Here is a 20,092-nt window from a genome sequence, read left to right as displayed (position 1 = left end):
ACTTATGCTGGAGTATTTTTCACATAATGATAAAAATATAGCCATATTTATAGGGTATAAATAAATCCTATTGCATTGACTATAGTTTTCCTAAGAGAGCTAATATTTATGCTTTTACAAAATCAACTTAAAAATTAATGGTATAAACATTAAGATACATTTTTGTGTGAATATTTTTAATAATTTTGTTTGGAACTCATCCCTGACCAATTCTCATTTATCCAGCCACAAAAATCTTGACTATTCAGCTTCTTGATGAAAATCAGGATGTTGGATCGGCATGTGGCAAGCCAGCTACCTCCCATGCCCACTACCAAAAAGAAAAACAGTCGGGTGCGGTGGCTCACGCCTGTAATCCCAGCACTTTGGGAGACCGAGGCAGCCGGATCACGAGGTCAACAGATCAAGACCATTCTGGCTAACACGGTGAAACCCTGTCTCTACTAAAAATACAAAAAATTAGCCGGGCGTGGTGGCGGGCGCCTGTAGTCCCAGCTACTTGGGAGGTTGAGGCAGGAAAATGGCGGGAACTCGGGAGGCGGAGCTTGCAGTGAGCCGAGATTGCGCCACTGCACTCCAGCCTGGGTGACAGAGTGAGACTCCGTTTCAAAAAAAAAAAAAAGAAAAGAAAAGAAAAGAAAAACAAAACATGTTTTAGTCTGGGTGTGCTTAGCTGTCTAAAAGTTTGATTTTTGCCCTAAGTCTCTGCTAGTTAGAATTACATCTAAATAGAGGAATCAATTAGTGTCAAAATCACATATTACATACTAATGTGGGCTTCATATTATTGACATTAAGCAAATTTGAAAAATAAAAAGGGAAAAGCTGAGGGAGAAAATCAATCCTAATTGTACCATCAAAAGTAACCACTCAGTATTTCCTGCTGTATTTCCTCCCAACGTTTTTCTCTCATTTTTTTTTAACTTAATATTATATTGTGAATATTCTTAAATAAAACCTCTTCTAAAATAGTTGTATAATAGTCTATTTCTAGTTGGTCAGTGATTTATTAACCATTCTTGTTGAATGTTTAAGTTGTTTCCAGTTTTTCACTGCTATAAACAAGGCAGAGATGAACATCCTGTATACATATTTCCTAGTATTTAAATTATTTCATCGGTGGATACTTACCTTACATCATACACAAAAATCAACTCAAAATGAATTGAAGACTTAAATACAAGACCCGAAACTTTAAAAACACTGGGGAAAAAGAAAAAGAAAACACTGGGCTAAAACCTTCATGAAATTTGTCTTAGCAATGATTACTTGGACTTGATACCAAAGGAACAGGTAATAAAAGCAAAAATAAACAAGTAGGACTACACCAAATGAAAAAGCTTGTGCACAGCAAAGGAAACAACAAAATGAAAATACAGCCTATGGATGGATTGGAAGAAAATATTTGCAAACTATATATCTGATAAATGGTTAATATCCACAATACATAAGGAACTCCTATAGCTTAATAGCAAAAACACAACCCAATTTAAAAATGGACAAAGGAACTGAATAGACATTTTTCCAAAGAAGACACACAAGTAGCTAACAGGTACATGAAAAGATGCTCTCCATTACTGATCATCAGGGAACCAAAAATCAAAACCACAATGAGATATCACTTTATTCCTACTAGGGTGGCTATTTTTAAAACAAAACCAAAAGATAACAAGTGTTGGCAATGATGTGGAGAAAAGGGATCCCTTGTACACTGTTGGTGGGAATGTAAATTGAAATGGCCACTGTGGAAAACAGTATGGAGGTTTCTTTAAAAATTCAAAGTAGAACTATTGATGAACGAACAAGCTCACATCTGAATATATATCCAAAGGAATTAAAATCAAGATCTTGAAAGGATATCTGCACTGCCACATTCATTTCAGCATTATTCACAAGAGCCAAGACATGAAAGCAACCAAAATGTCCCTCGACTGATCAATGGATAAATAAAATGTGGCATATACAAACAATGTCATATTATTCTGCCTTTAAAAAGAAAGAAATGCTGTCATTTTCATCAACATAGATGAACCTGGAGGACATTATGCTAACTGAAATAAGCCAGATGCAGAAGGACAAATACTGCATGGTACCATTCATATGAGAAATCCAAAATAGTCAAACTCATAGAAGCATATGGTAGAATGGTAATTGCCAAGGGCTAGGGGTCATGGGGAAGTATATTAGTCAAGGGTACAAAGTTTCAGGTACACTGGTTGGTGGAAATGTAAGTACAGGATAAATATACAAGATAAGCCCTAGAGATTTGTGGTACAGCATAGTGCCTATAGTTAATAATACTGTATTGCATACTTAAAAACTTGCTAATAGGGTAGATCTTATGTTAAGTGATCTTATCACACATACAAGTAATAATGATAAAGAGGGTAGAAGGAAACTGTTGCAGATGATATGTTTATGACATTGATTGTGGTGATGACTCCACATGTGTATACTTCTCTCCAAACTCATCAAGTTGTGTATGTTAAATATATACAACTTTTTGTATGTCAATTCATACCTCAATATAATGGTCTAAAAACAACTTAATTAGAATGGAGTCTCAAATACAAAATTATTACAGCCAAGCCTTTTGATACAAATTTTTATATTGCTTTCCAATATAATTATATCAGCTTGCAATCCTGAGAGAAAAAATAAATCAGTCTTACCACACCCTCAAATTTATATTCAGTTACTCTGTCTGCATAAGAATTTACATCGTTGCCTAAGAATTTATATTTTATCTCACTTCAGGTTCCAGGAACTTAATTCTTGACACAATGTGAGGTACTAATACAAAATGTTTCCAAAAAAACTAGCAAACATTTCCTGAGCACCTACCATGTGTAAAGAACTGTGCCTGGTGTTGTACAAAATATAGTACAGGTATATGAACTGTACTTGTCCTTATACTACTTACTCTTCAGTAGGAGAAGTAAAATTATAGCTGTCTACCACAGTGTCCACTTTTTGCTCTTTTGTATTAGTTACACAGCTAATACAAAACAGAAAGTAATAAGAGCCATAGAAGAATTACAAATAGTTTAATGAGAAGGCAGAACAAAGGAAACATTTGATGAGATAAGGAGATCTAATATCAATTGCTTTGGGCCTTATGCTTTTTGTATTAAGAGGAACACAAAATGCTGAAGATAGAGCTTTGGGGCCTTAATATTCCTTTAACGAAGACTCTGGCAGAAGTAGGACTTTCTTTAAAAATTTTGAATTATTATTATTATTATTTTTTTTTGAGATGGAGTCTCACTCTGTCACCCATGCTTGTGTGCAGTGGCATGATCTCAGCTTACTGCAACCTCTGCATCCTGGGTTTTTTAGTGATCCTCCTGCCTAAGCCTCTTGAGTAGCTGGGAATACAAGTGTGTACCACTATGCCTGCCTTATTTTTGTATTTATAGTAGAGATGGAGTTTTGCCATGTTGGCCAGGCTGTGGATTTCTTTAATGCATCGTACACCATAGAACAAAGTCCTGTGATTATGTTCATTACTATTCCCACTAGTATAAATACTTACTATGGTGTTTCAAGTAAAATGGATTAACATATCAATGTTCTGCTTGAATCAAATGCTGTTGATTTGATATGTATTTTATGTTCTTTCCTTTCTCTATATTTAATAGAGATGAAATTGAGTGATCCTGGAGCAAGATGGCCGAATAGGAGCAGCTCCAACCTCCAGCTCCCAGCGTGAGCAACACAGAGAACGGGTGATTTCTGCATTTTCAACTGAGGTACCGGGTTCATCTCACTGGGGAGTGCCAGACAATCAGTGCCGGTCAGCTGGTGCAGCCCAACCAGCGAGAGCTGAAGCAGAGCAAGCTATCACCTCACCTGGGAAGCACAAGGGAGAAGGGAATCCCTTTTCCTAGCCAAGGGAAATTGAGACACACAACACCTGGAAAATCGGGTAACTCCCACCCTAATACTGCGCTTTACCAAGGGTCTTAGCAAACAGCACACCAGGAGATTATATCCCACACCTGGACAGGAGGGTCCCATGCCCACGGAGCCTCCCTCATTGCTAGCACAGCAGTCTGAGATCTAACTGCAAGGCAGCAGCAAGGCTGGGGGAGGAGCGCTTGCCATTGCTGAGGCTTAAGTAGGTAAACAAAGCCACCTGGAAGCTTGAACTAGGTGGAGCCCAATGCAGCTCAAGGGGGCCTGCCTATCTCTGTAGACTCCATCTCTGGGGATAGGGCATAGCTAAACAAAAAGCAGCAGAAACCTCAGCAGAGGTAAAAGACCCTGTCTGACAGCTTTGAAGAGAGCAGTGGATCTCCCAACATGGAGGTTGAGATCTGAGAATGGACAGACTGCCTGCTCAAGTTGGTCCCTGACCCCTGAGTAGCCTAACTGGGAGACATCCCCCACTAGGTGCAGACCAACAGCTCACACCTAATGTGGCAGAGTACACCCCTGAGACGAAGCTTCCAGAGCAAGAATCAGACAGCAACACTCACTGTTCAGCAATATTCTATCTTCTGCAGCCTCCGCTGCTGATACCCAGGCAAACAGGGTCTGGAGTGGACCTCAAGCAATCTCCAACAGACCTACAGCTGAGGATCCTGACTGTTAGAAGGAAAACTAACAAACAGAAAGGACACCCACACCAAAACCCCATAGTTCGTCACCATCATCAAAGACCAGAGGCATATAAAACCACAAAGATGGGGAAAAAGCAGGGCAGAAAAGCTGGAAATTCAAAAACTCAGAGCACATCTCCCCCTCCAAAGGAACACAGCTCATGGCCAGCAACGGATCAAAGCTGGACAGAGAATGACTTTGACGAGTTGAGAGAAGAAGGCTTCAGTCGATCAAACTTCTCAGAGCTAAAGGAGGAACTAAGTAACCAGTGCAAAGAAACTAAAAATCTTGAAAAAATAATGGAAGAATGGATAACTAGAATAATTAATGCAGAGAAGGCCATAAATGAACTGACAGAGATAAAAACCATGACACAAGAAATATGTGACAAATGCACAAGCTTCAGTAACCAACTCGATCAACTGGAAGAAAGAGTATCAATGATTGAAGATCAAATGACTGAAATGAAGTGAGAAGAGAAGTCTAGAGAAAAAAGAGGAAAAAGAAATGAACAAAGCCTCCAAGAAATATGGGATTATGTGAAAAGACCAATTCTACTTCTGACTGGTGTGCCTGAAAGTGAGGGGGAAAATGGAACCAAGTTGGAAAACACTCTTCAGGATATCATCCAGGAGAACTTTCCCAACCTAGTAAGGCAGGCCAACATTCAAATTCAGGAAATACTGAGAACACCACAAATATACTCCTTGAGAAGAGCAACTCCAAGACACATAATTGTCAGATTCACCAAAGTTGAAATGAAGGAAAAAATGTTAAGGGGAGCCAGAGAGAAAGGTTGGGTTACCCACAAAGGGAAGCCCATCAGACTAACAGCGGATCTCTTGGCAGAAACTCTCCAAGCCAGAAGAGAGTGGGGGCCAATATTCAACATTCCTAAAGAATTTTCAACCCAGAATTTCATATCCAGCCAAACTAAGTTTCACAAGTGAAGGAGAAATAAAATCCTTTACAGACAAGCAAATGCTGAGAGATTTTGTCACCACCAGGCCTGCCCTACAAGAGACCATGTAGGAAGCACTAAACATAGAAAGGAACAACCGGTACCAGCCATTGCAAAAACATGCCAAAATGTAAAGACCATCGATGCTAGGAAAAAACTGCATCAACTAACAAGCAAAATAACCAGCTAATATCACAATGACAGGATCAAGTTCATACATAACAATATTAACCTTAAATGTAAATGGACTAAATGGTCCAATTAAAAGGCACACACTGGCAAATTGGATAAAGAGTCAAGACCCATCAGTTTGCTGTATTCAGGAAACCCATCTCATGTGCAGAGACACACATAGGCTCAAAATAAAGGGTGGAGGAAGATCTACCAAGCAAATGGAGAACAAAGAAAAGCAGGGGTTGCAATCCTAGTCTCTGATAAAACAGACTTTAAACCATCAAAGATCAAAAGAGACAAAGAAGGCCATTACATAATGGTAAAGGGATCAATTCAACAAGAAGAGCTAACTATCCTAAATATATATGCACCCAATACAGGAGCACCCAGATTCATAAAGCAAGTCCTTAGAGACTTACAAAGAGACTTAGATTCCCATACAATAATAATGGGATAATGTTTACCAGAATCTCTGGGACACATTTAAAGCAGTGTATAGAGGGAAATTTATAGCACTAAATGCCCACAAGAGAAAGCTGGAAAGATCTAAAATTGACACCCTAACATCACAATTAAAAGAACTAGAGAAGCAAGAGCAAACACATTCAAAAGCTAGCAGAAGGCAAGAAGTAACTAAGATCAGAGCAGAACTGAGGGAGATACAGCCACAAAAAACCCTCCAAAAAATCAATGAATCCAGGAGCTGGTTTTTTGAAAAGATCAACAAAATTGATAGACCGCTAGCAAGACTAATAAAAAAGAAAAGAGAGAATAATCAAATAGATGCAATAAAAAATGATAAAGGGGACATCACCACTGACCCCACAGAAACACAAAATACCATCAGAGAATACTCTAAACACCTCTATGCAAATAAACTAGAAAACCTAGAAGAAATGGATAATTTCCTGGACACTTACGCTCTCCCAAGACTAAACCAGGAAGAAGCTGAATCCCTGAATAGACCAATAGCAGGCTCTGAAATTGAGGCAACAATTAATAGCCTACCAACCAAAAAAAGTCCAGGACCAGATGGATTCACAGCCGAATTCTACCAGAGGTACAAGGAGGAGCTGGTACCATTCCTTCTGAAACTATTCCAATCAATGGAAAAAGAGAGAATCCTCCCTAACTCATTTTATGAGGCCAACATCATCCTGATACCAAAACCTGGCAGAGACACAACAAAAAAGGAGAATTTTAGACCAATATCCCTGATGAACATCAACGCAAAAATCCTCAATAAAATACTGGCAAACTGAATCCAGTAGCACATCAAAAAGCTTATCCACCATGATCAAGTGGGCTTCATCCCTGGGATGCAAGGCTGGTTCAACATATGCAAATCAATAAACGTAATCCAGCATATAAACAGAATCGAAGACAAAAACTACATGATTATCTCAACAGATGCAGAAAAGGCCTTTCACAAAATTCAACAGCCCTTCATGCTAAAAACTCTCAATAAATTCGGTATTGATGGAATGTATCTCAAAATAATAAGAGCTATTTATGACAAACCCACAGCCAATATCATACTGAATGGGAAAAAACTGGAAGCATTCCCTTTGAAAACTGGCACAAGACAGGGATACCCTCTCTCACCACTCCTGTTCAACATAGTGTTGGAAGTTCTGGCTAGGGCAATCAGGCAAGAGAAAGAAATAAAGGGTGTTCAGTTAGGAAAAGAAGAAGTCAAATTGTCCCTGTTTGCAGATGACATGAATGTATATTTAGAAAACCCCATCATCTCAGCCCTAAGTCTCCTTAAGCTGATAAGCAACTTCAGCAGAGTCTCAGGATACAAAATTAATGTGCAAAAATCACAAGCATTCTTATACACCAGTAACAGACAAACAGAGAGCCAAATCAGGAATGAACTTTCATTCACAATTGCTTCAAAGAGAATAAAATACCTAGGAATCCACCTTACAAGGGATGTAAAGGACCTCTTCAAGGAGAACTACAAACCACTGCTCAGTGAAATAAAAGAGGACACAAACAAATGGAAGAACATACCATGCTCATGGATAGGAAGAATCAATATCATGAAAATGGCCATACTGCCCAAGGTAATTTATAGATTCAATGCATCCCCATCAAACTACCAATGACTTTCTTCACAGAATTGGAAAAAACTGCTTTAAAGTTCATATGGAACCAAAAAGGAGCCCGCATTGCCAAGACAATCCTAAGTCAAAAGAACAAAGCTGGAGGCATCACGTTACCTGACCTCAAACTATACTACAGGGCTACAGTAACCAAAACAGCATGGTACTGGTACCAAAACAGAGATATAGACCAATGGAACAGAACAGAGTCCTCAGAAATAATACCACACATCTACAGCCATCTGATCTTTGACAAACCTGAGAGAAACAAGAAATGGGGAAAGGATTCCCTATTTAATAAATGGTACTGGGAAAACTAGGTAGCCATAAGCAGAAAGCTGAAGCTGGATCCTTTCCTTACTCCTTATACGAAAATTAATTCAAGATGGATTAGAGACTTAAATGTTAGACCTAATACCATAAAAACCCTAGAAGAAAACCTAAGTAATACCATTCAGGACATAGGCATGGGTAAGGACTTTATGTCTAAAACACCAAAAGCAATGGCAACAAAAGCCAAAATTGACAAATGGGATCTAATTAAACTAAAGAGCTTCTGCACAGCAAAAGAAACTACCATCAGAGTGAACAGGCAACCTACAGAATGGGAGAAAATTTTTGCAATCTACTCATCTGACAAAGGGCTAATATCCAGAACCTACAAAGAGCTCACACAAATTTACAGGAAGAAAACAAACAACCCCATCAAAAAGTGGGCAAAGGATATGAAGAGACATTTCTCAAAAGAAGACATTCATACAGCCAACAGACACATGAATAAATGCTCATCATCACTGGCCATCAGAGAAATGCAAATCAAAACCACAATGAGATACCATCTCACACCAGTTAGAATGGCAATCATTAAAAAGTCAGGAAACAACAGGTGCTGGAGAGGATGTGGAGATATAGGAACACTTTTACACTGTTGGTGGGATTGTAAACTAGTTCAACCATTATGGAAAACAGTATGGCGATTCCTCAAGGATCTAGAACTAGAAATACCATTAGACCCAGCCATCGCATTACTGGGGATATACCCAAAGGACTATAAATCATGCTGCTATAAAGACACATGCACATGTATGTTTATTGTGGCACTATTCACAATAGCAAAGACTTGGAATCAACCCAAATGTCCATCAGTGACAGACTGGATTAAGAAAATGTGGCAAATATACACCATGGAATACTATGCAGCCATAAAAAAGGATGAGTTTGTGTCCTTTGTAGGGACATGGATGCAGCTGGAAACCATCATTCTCAGCAAACTATCGCAAGAACAGAAAACCAAACACCACATGGACTCACTCATAGGTGGGAATTGAACAATGCGATCACTTGGACATGGGAAGGGGAACATCACACACCGGGGCCTATTATGGGGAGAGGGGAGGGGGGAGGATGGCATTCGGAATTATAACTGATGTAAATGAGATGTTGATGGGTGCTGACGAGTTGATGGGTGCAGCACACCAACATGGCACATGTACACATATGTAACAAACCTGCACATTGTGCACATGTACCCTAGAACTTAAAGTATATATAAAAAAAAAAAGAGATGAAATTGATCCTTGAGGTGGAGTCAAACAAAGGTAAAGGCTGAGACCTTGGCCTACTAGGATCTCAGCTCTGTGTACATCTAAATGGAACAAAAAATAAATGAAAGATTTTCTGTTTTTATCTTGGTGACATTCACTGGTGTATTGGTCTGTTTTCATGCTGCTGATAAAGACATACCCTAGACTGGGCAATTTACAAAAGAGGTTTAATGGACTTACAGTTCCACATGGCTGGGGAAGCCTCACAATCATGACAGAAGGTGAAAGGCATGTCTCACAGGGCAGCAGACAAGAGAAGAAAGCTTGTGCAGGGAAACGCCCCATTTTAAAACCATCAGATCTCATGAGACTTATCATTATCCCAAGAACAGCACAGGAAAGACCTGCCCCCATGATTCAATTACCCCCCACTGGGTCCCTCTCACAACACATCGGAATTCAAGATGAGATTTGGGTGGGGTCATAGCCAGACCATATCATTCCACCCTGGCCCCTCCCAAATCTCATGTTCTCACATTTCAAAACCAATCATGCCTTCCCAACAGTCCCCCAGTGTCTTATTTCAGCATTAGCTCAAAAGTCCACAGTTCAGTCTCATCTGAGACAAGGCAAGTCCCTTCCACCTATGAGCTTGTAAAATCAAAAGCAAGCTAGTTGCTTCTTAGATATAATGGGGGTACAACAGGCATTGGGTAAATGCAGCCATTCCAAATGGGAGAAACTGGCCAAAACAAAGGGGCTACAGGCCCCACACAAGTCTGAAATCCAGTGGGGCATTCAAATCTCAAAGCTCCAAAACGATCTCCTTTGACTCCATGTCCGTCATCCAGGTCATGCTGATGCAAGAGGTGGGTTCCCATGGTCTTGGACAGCTCTGCCTCTGTGGCTTTGCAGGGTACGACCTCCCTCCTGGCTGCTTTCATGGGCTGGTATTGAGTGTCTGTAGCTTTTCCAGGCACACAATGCAAGCTGTCAGTGGATCTACCATTCTGGGGTCTGGAGGACTGTGGCCCTCTTCTCACAGCTCCATAGGTGGTGCTCCAGTAGGGACTCTGTGTGGGGGCTCTGACCCCACATTTCCCTTTGACACTGCCCTAGCAGAGGTTCTCCATGAAAGCCCCACCCCTGCAGCAAACTTCCGCCTGGATATCCAGGCACTTCCATACATCCTCTGAAATCTAGGTGGAGGTTCCCAAACCCCAATTCTTGGCTTCTATGCACTGGCAGGCTCAGCACCACATGGAAGCTGCCAAGTCTTGAGGCTTGCACACTCTGAAGCCATGGCCTGAGCTCTGTGCTGGCCCCTTTCAGCCATGGCTGGAGTGGCTGAGACATAGTGCGTCAAGTCCCTAGGGTGCATACAGCACAGGGACCCTGGGCCCAGCCCACGAAACCACTTTTTCCTCCTAGACCACCAGGCCTGTAATGGAATGGGCTACCTGACATGGCTTGGAGACATTTTCCCCATTTCTTGGGGATTAACATTCAGCTCCTCATTACTTATGCAAATTTCTGCAGCCTGCTTAGATATCTCCTTAGAAATGGGATTTTCTTTTCTATCACATTGTCAGGCTGCAAATTTTCCAAACTTTTATGCTGTTTCCCTTTTAAAACTGAATGCCTTTAGCAGTACCCAACTCGCCTCTTGAATGCTTTGCTGCTTAGAAATTTCTGCTGCCAGATACCCTAAATCATCTCTCTCAAGTTCAAAGTTCCACAAATCTCTAGTGCAGAGGCAAAATGCCACCAGTCTCTTTGCTAAAACATAACAAGAGTCACCTTTGCTCCAGTTCCCAACAAGTTCCTTATTTCTGTCTGAGACCACCTTAGCCTGGACTTTATTGTCCACATCGCTATCAGCATCTGGAGCAGGAAAAATCATTCAACAAGTCTCTAGGAAGTTCTAAACTTTCCCACATTTTTCTGTCTTCTTCCAAGCCCTCCAAACTATTCCAACCTCTGCCTATTACCCAGTTCCAAAGTTGCTTCCACATTTTTGAGTATCTACAGCAGCACCCCACTCTACCAGTACCAATTTACTGTATTAGTCTGTTTTCACACTGCTGATAAAGACATACCCGAGACTGGGCAATTTACAAGAGAAAGAGGTTTAATGGACTTACAGTTCCATGTGGCTGGGGAGGCCTCACAATCATGACAGAAGGTGAAAGGGACATCTCACATAGCAGCAGACAAGAGAAGAAAGCTTGTGCAAGGAAACTCCCCTTTATAAAACCATGAGATCTCATGAGACGTATTCACCATCCTGAGAACAGCATGGTAAAGACCTGCCCCATGATTCAATTACCTCCTACTGGGTCCCTCCCACAATACATGGGAATTCAAGATGAGATTTGGGTGGGGACACAGCCAAGCCATATCAACTGGTGCCTCTTTTTAATTCCAGTGATCTAGAGATGTTAACTATGCTAGTTGCTAACCACATGTAGCTATTTAAACTTATTTTAAAATTAAGAAAAATTAAACCAAATTTAAAATATAGTTTCTCAGTTGCTCTGGCCATGTTTCAGTTTCTCAATGACTCATGTGGCTAGTGACTACTATGTAGCACAGAGCACATACATGACATTCCATCATTGCAGAGTTCTACCGCACAGTGCTGATCCAGTGTCAGGGATTACGTAAGCTCAAGAAAATTGTGAGATAGTTACATAGGCTCAAGAAATTGATTGTGCAGTTGACCAGGATTTAGGAAGGTTGTAATTATATGTTAAGACACAATTTTCTAGGGACGAGAGCAGTGAAGTGACTCTCCTTCTTTCTAGGGTATACTCTTTGAACATCAACTATTTACAGAACATCTTCTATAAAAAATGATCTAGAATAAAGGCAAAGAAAAGGGAAATCTTGAACATCAATGTGTAAATCTGTGAAGGTGTTTTAGTTATAGATAGCATAATCATATGTCCCAATTTACCTGTGTGCTCTCAGTTTGCACAAGTTTTCTTTGCATAATTATTAAGAGTCCTCTTTTTCATTCTCAAAGTGTTCTAGATGGATAATAAATTATATGGTCACGGTACTTATGGTCTCATTTCCTCCTTCCTCATTGAAGCTATGTAGATAAGCAAAACAAAAGCCTTCTAAATGTTGATTTCCATGTAATAACCAGCTTTGCTTAAGTCACATTCAGGGGTATGTGCTCACAGACTGAAATTGTTCCCCACATGTAGCGAGCCAACTTACTGTAGCAGAGCTCCAGCCAACATATTTGGACTTCTGCTTTTCTCTTTCTTAAGGATGAACTATCAGAGGCAACACTGTTTTACTACAGCATAGAAATATATGAATGACTTAGGGAGAAATAAACTACATCAAATGCTTGCATGTATGTATTTCCTGCATTAACAGGTTTTCATGACTTAATGAGGAAACAGGGTGTTGACCTTGAAAGAAACACAGAAACAAATATTTAGAGGAAAAACAACTGATCTGGAAGACAAAATATGTGAGCTTCTTGCTAGTTTAGCCATCATGTGAACTTGGATTTCCCCTTTTTATGTCTTGTCCTTCTACACTTCAGTTTTCTAGAGGGAAAGGTGTGATACACATTTAAAGCATTCTTCACTTGAGCTCATTAGAACTTCTGAATTTTCAGCTCCTTAAATGTACCAGTTCCTGGCCTTTGCATATGCATTGTTTTTCATTCTTCAGGACTTAGTATGAGTATCATCAGTTCTTCATGGATGTCTTCTCTGATCCCCTGAATTAGGTCAAGTGACCCCATGATGTTTATACCTTCTCATCAAAGCACTGAGCTTTGGTTTCCTATTTGCTTGTCCAATTCTCCACAAGATTTTAAGTTCGGTGAGAATAAAAGCCATGTCTACTTAATTCACTTTATATGCCCAGTCCTACAGAATCCACATAGTTGATTCTCAGTTTTATTAATAAATGAATAAGCAAGCCTGTGTGCAAGCCTTTGTATCCAAGAATATGGAGTCAAGTACGGCCTGATTCTTATCCTGACAGAGCACACAAAGTAAGGCGGAACTAGAATGTCTGTAATACGAGACAAAGTAAGTTTCACCAAAGAGGTACAAAAGATGCTGTAGGAATTTAAGGATAAATGATAGCACATCAGAGATAAGAAAAGGCTTCTGAAGAGATGGAGCATTTGAAATCAGCCTTAAAGAAAAGCTAGAACTTCAATAGGCAGAGATTGCTACTGTGCAGTTAACATTCAATTTATTGTCAACCTACTATGTATAGGAATTGTTTTAGGCACTAAGTTAGTAGTAAGAAGACAAGACATGGTTCCTGCCTTAGTACAGTCAGTGATCTAACTGGGAAACATATAGATGTACAAAAATCTATGGTATAAGACAAAATATATTTTCTGCTAAAGTTGACAGTGTAACCAGTGTGCTTTTGGAGCTCAAAGGAGGAAGGGTGGAGGGTGGAAACAGACAGGAGGTATCAATTTTGACTAGGTTGTCTTTTCCACTAGGGTGGAGAACATTAGAGTAAAGCTCTGCAGTTGCGGATTTTAATGAACCTCTTGGAACTTGCCTTTGTTTCTCTTGTTGCTTGGCAACTCTCAGTCTGGCTCCTGAGATGGTCACCACTGGGAACAATTTTTTTAAAGGTTAAACTTTAAATCTCCCATTTACACATAGACCACACGTGTAAAAATTGTCTCCATTCAATTGCCTATTTGGGCAATGACCTTGGCCATGGGAAGAGCATGTCACCCAAATTTTACCTTACCTTTATGTTTGCTGTACTCTCATGGGGGTAATCACTGGACTCTTAACTCCAGTAACTCCCAGGGATATTTTGAGCTGACTTCTTCCAAAGGGAGCTATGACCGGTTAGAATGTGCTTCGAGTGAGACCTATTTATTTCCCTTTTCTCTCTTGGACCCTCACTTTGGGAATTACAAGCTGCACTTCTTTGCAGAGTCCCCGTGGTACACATGCTAAATAGATTCCCTACCCCAACTGGCTGCCTCAGCCCTTGGAATCCTCAGACGTTGCTCAGCAGCAGCCTGAGGGGAAGATTTAAGGGCAAGCGAAGCAGTTTTTGTCTTTGATTAACCCGAGGCTAATGCATGGATTCAAACTCTTACCACTGGCTCAGATGCACCATATGTGTGTGTGAGTGTCCAGGGAAGATTGGTGTATCAATTTCAAATGCAACTGCCCACATCACAACTTTGAGCTTTCTTTGACTCATTAGCATGATCACATTTTGTTAATAATCTCTGATAGAGATCACTGAAAGGTATCATGCCGATATTAACTAGCAGCTTCTAAAAATCTTTAGAATACTTCAAGGCCCACAAACTGTTCATTTTTTTATAGAATATTTCCCCAAAATATTCCTGGAAAAAATGGGAAATTCATTAGTGAACTTATTTTTTCTCGAGAGAAGAGGGCTTTAAGGAGAAGGAACATTGTTAAATTATCTGTTGATCTAGAAATACAGAATGGCATAATATGATGGTATCATCTCTAAATGCCCAAATCCATCTAGTCCATATCAAGGGGATTAATGCAATTTGCAAATGCCAGGCAGCCACCATTTTTTCTTTGCTATCAGCAGTAAATGACTTTGGAATCTCTCCCCATTCTACAACAAAGCATCTGCTTTGCAGATAAATTTTGTTACAAAGTCTAGAAGCATTATTAGTTTAGAGCAGGAAGGAAGCTATACACACCAATGGCACTAAAACATTCATTTTCTCATTAATTTAAGCATAGCTGATGCAACATTGAAATATAAATTATTTCAGAACAGAAATAGCATCCTCCTTTCATTTGTAGAATCCCTGAATGTGACCAGCCCACCTAAAGACAATTATACTGAGCAAGTCTTTTTAAATGTGTGAACCAGATGAAAATCTGCAGGAAAAACATCTTTTCTGTTAAACAAAAGTCTGTGACTTTTATAGTGACTTCATGGGGAAGGGTTGGTTTTCATTTGCAATCCTTTAAAAGAGATACACTAAAATCCAAAAGAGGATAAGTAAGGAGAAATGAGCATTCTGTAGGAGGGAATCCAAAGAGAGACACACAACCATGTTATGTCTATGCAAATACTTTACAGACCTATGTTTTAGACTTTGCATTCTTACTGCCAGAAATGGAAAGCTGAGAATGTGATGACTATTGATTCTAGGCCACAAAGAAATTGCTGACCAAGTGCCACATCTTTTCATTTCACTGATGCAGTTAATATTTTCTCATAACGGGAAACAACTTACTGCCTGAGAAATCCCTTACTGCAAATACTTAAAGTGGGAAGCTCTGGAGAGGGCATATTCTGGCCATAGGGATCTCATGGTGGCTTCATCATTGCTAAACCTGATGAGTTCCTGACAAACTCCTCTCTCTGGGGCTTGCCAACAATGTTGCAGGAAAGAAATAGGATTTGCTAGTGAAGGGGGAAAGAGGGACACAAGAGCTACCTGCTGCTTCAGGAAAAGTGCTTATAAAGTGTACTATGCAGGATGTGTATTACACACATCTGAACAACTCAAACCTCTAGAAAGCTTCCTTACTGGAACCAGAGAGAAAGCCACACAGGAAGATGAAAGGCAGGTGCGCAGCTAAGAACTAAGATACCACTGAGACCATTACCTTCCCCATAGCACTCATTGTTCTATGAGTACGAGATAATTCATGGGCATTCCCTCTGCAGGACAAGTCCTTGTTTTGCTTTTTTCATTTTTATTTCATTCTCTACATCCTTAGAATTTCCATTCCTTGCGCCCACCATATTTTGAAATCTCTTGGAGTTGATGCATTCCTTTTTCTGCAAATTTCTCTTCAACATCCAGAGAGCATGCCTTTTGCAGGCTCAACTCTGCCCAGTTTCACATGGAAACAGGCTCCTGTGAAGAATAAAAAGAAGTATTTGATCTTAATTCCCTACTATGGAAAGGGGCTGCTGGGTATCCTAAAATGCCTTTGGCTTGGCTCTTAGTGTAACTGGATGAAACTGAAATGGAAAAGCTTCAGCTGTATATAATGATACTCCCAGAGTCACAAAGGCAGACTTTTGCTTTGTTCTGGATCCCCTACAGAAGACAACAACCTTTTCTCCTGAGGTTTGAGTATCAACAGGGTTCAGCAAACGTAATATAATCATGTCAGTGACAGCTAACCTTTTTTCAGTAATCTCATTGACCCACAGGCCTGCCATGTTGATTTTTTTCTATCCTTAGTTGGACTAATAGAGGTCTTGAAAAATTATTCAAAATTCTTAGGCAAACTCAAGGGAAAGAAGAAATTATTAAGTGTAAAGTTTAAGGGTAAAGTCTTACCTCCTCTACAAATCCTTCTAGCCATGGAAGGAAATTCATGGTCTTTCTTGACCCCAAATTCCAATACATTGCACTGGCATTCAAACCAAATACTCTCTGCTTCCACTTAGTTATTCTGATATTGATATCTCATCTCCTCAAATGGATATGAATTGTGAGAGGGTGGAGGCCTTGTTTTAGCCTTCCCTTTATGTTCTAGTGACATCTGCTTCAATAAGCCCATATTACACTCTCATTAAATACTTGCTTAATTAATGAAAAATTCTTCCTCTCTTCTCTTCTGGTAGTCCCATCAGACGAAATTGATTCCCTCAACATTGTAGACTCTACAGCCCAACTAGCAAACTGTTTTTGGGATTCTGGCTATTAATCTTCACAAGACTGACTTCAGTAAAAATCAAACAGGCATTGTTTGGGGAAAAGCAGGCCACGGAAGAAAGAGGGCGAAACTTATTTTCCAACTGCAGTGACATTGAAAGCTAAGTAAAACACGTAATATGCTAGTTATACAAATTTTGCTAAAAGTTGGGGTTAAAAGCTTGTTAAATAGGCCGGGCGCGGTGGCTCAAGCCTGTAATCCCAGCACTTTGGGAGGCCGAGGCGGGCGGATCACGAGGTCAGGAGATCGAGACCATCCTGGCTGACACGGTGAAACCCCGTCTCTACTAAAAAATACAAAAAACTAGCCGGGCGAGGTGGCGGGCGCCTGTAGTCCCAGCTATTGGGGAGGCTGAGGCAGGAGAATGGCGTGAACCCGGGAGGCGGAGCTTGCAGTGAGCTGAGATCCGGCCACTGCACTCCAGCCTGGGCGGCAGAGCGAGACTCTGTCTCAAAAAAAAAAAAAAAAAAAAGCTTGTTAAATAATATTCCTGTGTCATTCTGATTTCAACCTTAAAGGCCATTCCCATTTGCAAAATGAAAAGAAATTTGGTCACAAAAACCAATTATGGCCAATTCTAGGCATATTGGATATAGCTAATGTTTGTCCTAAACGTACTCACACTCTTCTATTCCCACTAACAATTCCATTGCTTTCTCCAACATAAATTGTTCAGTTCTTTTTTATTATTCTTGACTCTTAAAAAAAATCTGCTACAAGCAAATGCAGCTTGATAACTTTTCCTTTGTTAGGAAAAAGTCTTTAAAAATATGCAGAAAATGAGGAATGATGAATACAAGTACATTGTTAATGACAAGATTCAAGCATTAGCCCAGTCCAGATGGAACTAACACATCTGTTTTAAAAGCAAATACTGACTATCATGAGGCCAACTCCAAATGTAATAAATGTTTCTTGCAGAAATGAGAGGGTAATTACTGCTGCTCCAATCCCTTAGGGTTGCTTTATTTTAAAAGAGAGGTCATCTCACCCAGCTGTCTGGTGAGCTAATATCCTGCAGTGAAAACAGCTAAAGGTCAGCACTGAATCTTAGTCCTGAGACTTGATGATGCTTTCACTTTAAAGGTCTGGGTTTACTTGGAAAGTGAAAACCAAATTCCTCAGTAAAAGGAAACGCGGCACGACTGTGCTTCTATTTTGTAAGAGAATCTTCAAATGGAACCCAGCAGCTAGCCTCCCAGATCCACATTCTGCTTCAGGCTCTCACATTTCAATTGTTTCTGTCACTCATACCTACCCCTAGTTGAACACTGTGCCCTTCAATTTTGGCCAAAGTGTGAGCACAATGTCATTTCCTTGTTTCCCCCTTAGCACAATTAAGAACTTTCACAAAGGTTTTCTTTCTTTTTTTTATACCAAGTAAAACAAACCGACAAACAAATAAAAGGAACACAAAACATATAAATGTATGAAAACTCTCTGGCATATAAACTCTCATTTTCTGATTTTGTATATGGTGGTGTGCACCCAGGGCTTATAGACCTTGTTCTATTTTATGCTCTATCTGAGTGGTTTTACTTAACCCTAAAGGGCTGGGACAAATTTACAGCCTTGTACCTGTGTTCTTACTTCCAAAGTTCTGGCTCAGCTTCCTACAGAGGGGACCATCTGAACATCCTAAAACTCCTTCTAGACATCCTGGCTACATTGTGGTGAAGATCAAGAGAGACTGGTTTCCACAACCATCGGGCCTTCCTCTTCTCCTCCCCACGAGCAGGGCTTCCTTCAGTGTTCTGGCACATAAATACATATTTTAGCCAAATGATTGATGCCATAAATGGCCCCAATCTTTAGGTGAAATTTCCTCAATCCCACACACCAGAAGATGCCTTCATCCTGTAGAGGTTCAATAATATAAAATACCATAAATGATTAATAAACATAACATTCCTGTGTCCAGACGGTGAGAGTGAGTGAGGAGATAGGGGCTGTTCAAGACCTGTACCTTGCCCTGTAAAAATCAGGATGAGCCATCCTCTCCCACAAATTAACACTGAGAACTACATAGTTTTTCCTTTCCCAGTAGCTCATCAGTGGGTTTACGTCATTGGAGTGCTTATTGAAGCAAAGAGGCTTGATGACTTTTTTACCACTATAATTTTTATATAAAATGACTATTACTGACTTATTTGTATAAAATTTTAGCCACTAAAATCCCTATTCTTATGAGATCAACCAAGGCTACACAGAACCCTGGATTTATATGTTAAGGTTGGATGAGACTTCGCAAGGAGAAGACCTGTGGAGTCAGGAGAAACGGCTTGCAATGCACAAGCTCAAATTACCAAAATAGAGCATTTGATATTTTGGTCATGATTGAGGGCAGGCATATTTGTCATTCTAACTTCATTCATTCTAACTGCGTGGTGAATATTGGAACACTAATGAGAAGGAAAAGAACTTGTTGAATTGTGGTAAGAATTTCCCCTCTTTTAAAAATTGTAATGACTGGGCTGAAAAGAAAGGTGTTACTTCTCATGTTTGGTCTCTAAAGCCTGAGAAAAGCAGGATGTGGTCTTATGACCCATGGACTCCACAGACTTCATAAACATGAATTCAAAGTAGTTTCTCCTCATTGGAAAAGGAAACAGTTCTAGAATGCATTTATTGCCTAGCTGTTGAATATCTATTAAAACTTGGGAGTGTCTAATTGCAATAAACCAAGGCTACATGACTCAACTCCTCATTTCCATGCTGCTCAGGGCAAACTCCCTTAAGTTACAGGAATTGCCCTAGCTGCTTCTTCCCTGCCTTCCTGCTGAATTTTGTTCCCAGTCTGCTCCTTAAGCCTTCAGTTTCCTTCATGTCTGCTATCTATTCCTACTACCTGAAAAAACAAAACTGGAAACAGACCAATCAAAACCATCACCTTGCTTTCTCTTCAAAATAATCTGAGTGACTCTAACCCTGCCCTGTCCATGCCTACACCTGGCCTCGTTGGACAGGTTTGCCTTTGCTCTTATCTTACAGACAAAACAGAAACCC

The 20,092-nt window shown here is 40.1% G+C and overlaps 1 protein-coding gene and 1 long non-coding RNA gene across 2 annotated transcripts in view; one reads left to right on the top strand and one right to left on the bottom strand.

Moving 5' to 3' along the window:
• LOC139358509 (uncharacterized) overlaps positions 1 to 6,379 on the top strand; it is a 29,662-nt gene extending 23,283 nt beyond the window's left edge. The window contains exon 3 of the long non-coding RNA XR_011613520.1: positions 3,642 to 6,379. This is a non-coding gene — a long non-coding RNA (uncharacterized lncRNA). The remainder of the gene's footprint in view (positions 1 to 3,641) is intronic.
• The window catches only part of LOC105484871 (CD55 molecule (Cromer blood group)), a 145,809-nt gene that overhangs the window by 60,063 nt on the left and 65,654 nt on the right, over positions 1 to 20,092 (bottom strand). The window lies entirely within an intron of this gene.

Source organism: Macaca nemestrina, chromosome 1 (assembly GCF_043159975.1).
Source record: "Macaca nemestrina isolate mMacNem1 chromosome 1, mMacNem.hap1, whole genome shotgun sequence".
Classification (NCBI taxonomy): Eukaryota; Metazoa; Chordata; class Mammalia; order Primates; family Cercopithecidae; genus Macaca; species Macaca nemestrina.
Note: the sequence above shows the minus strand (reverse complement) of the source record. Positions and strands in the feature narration are given on the sequence as shown.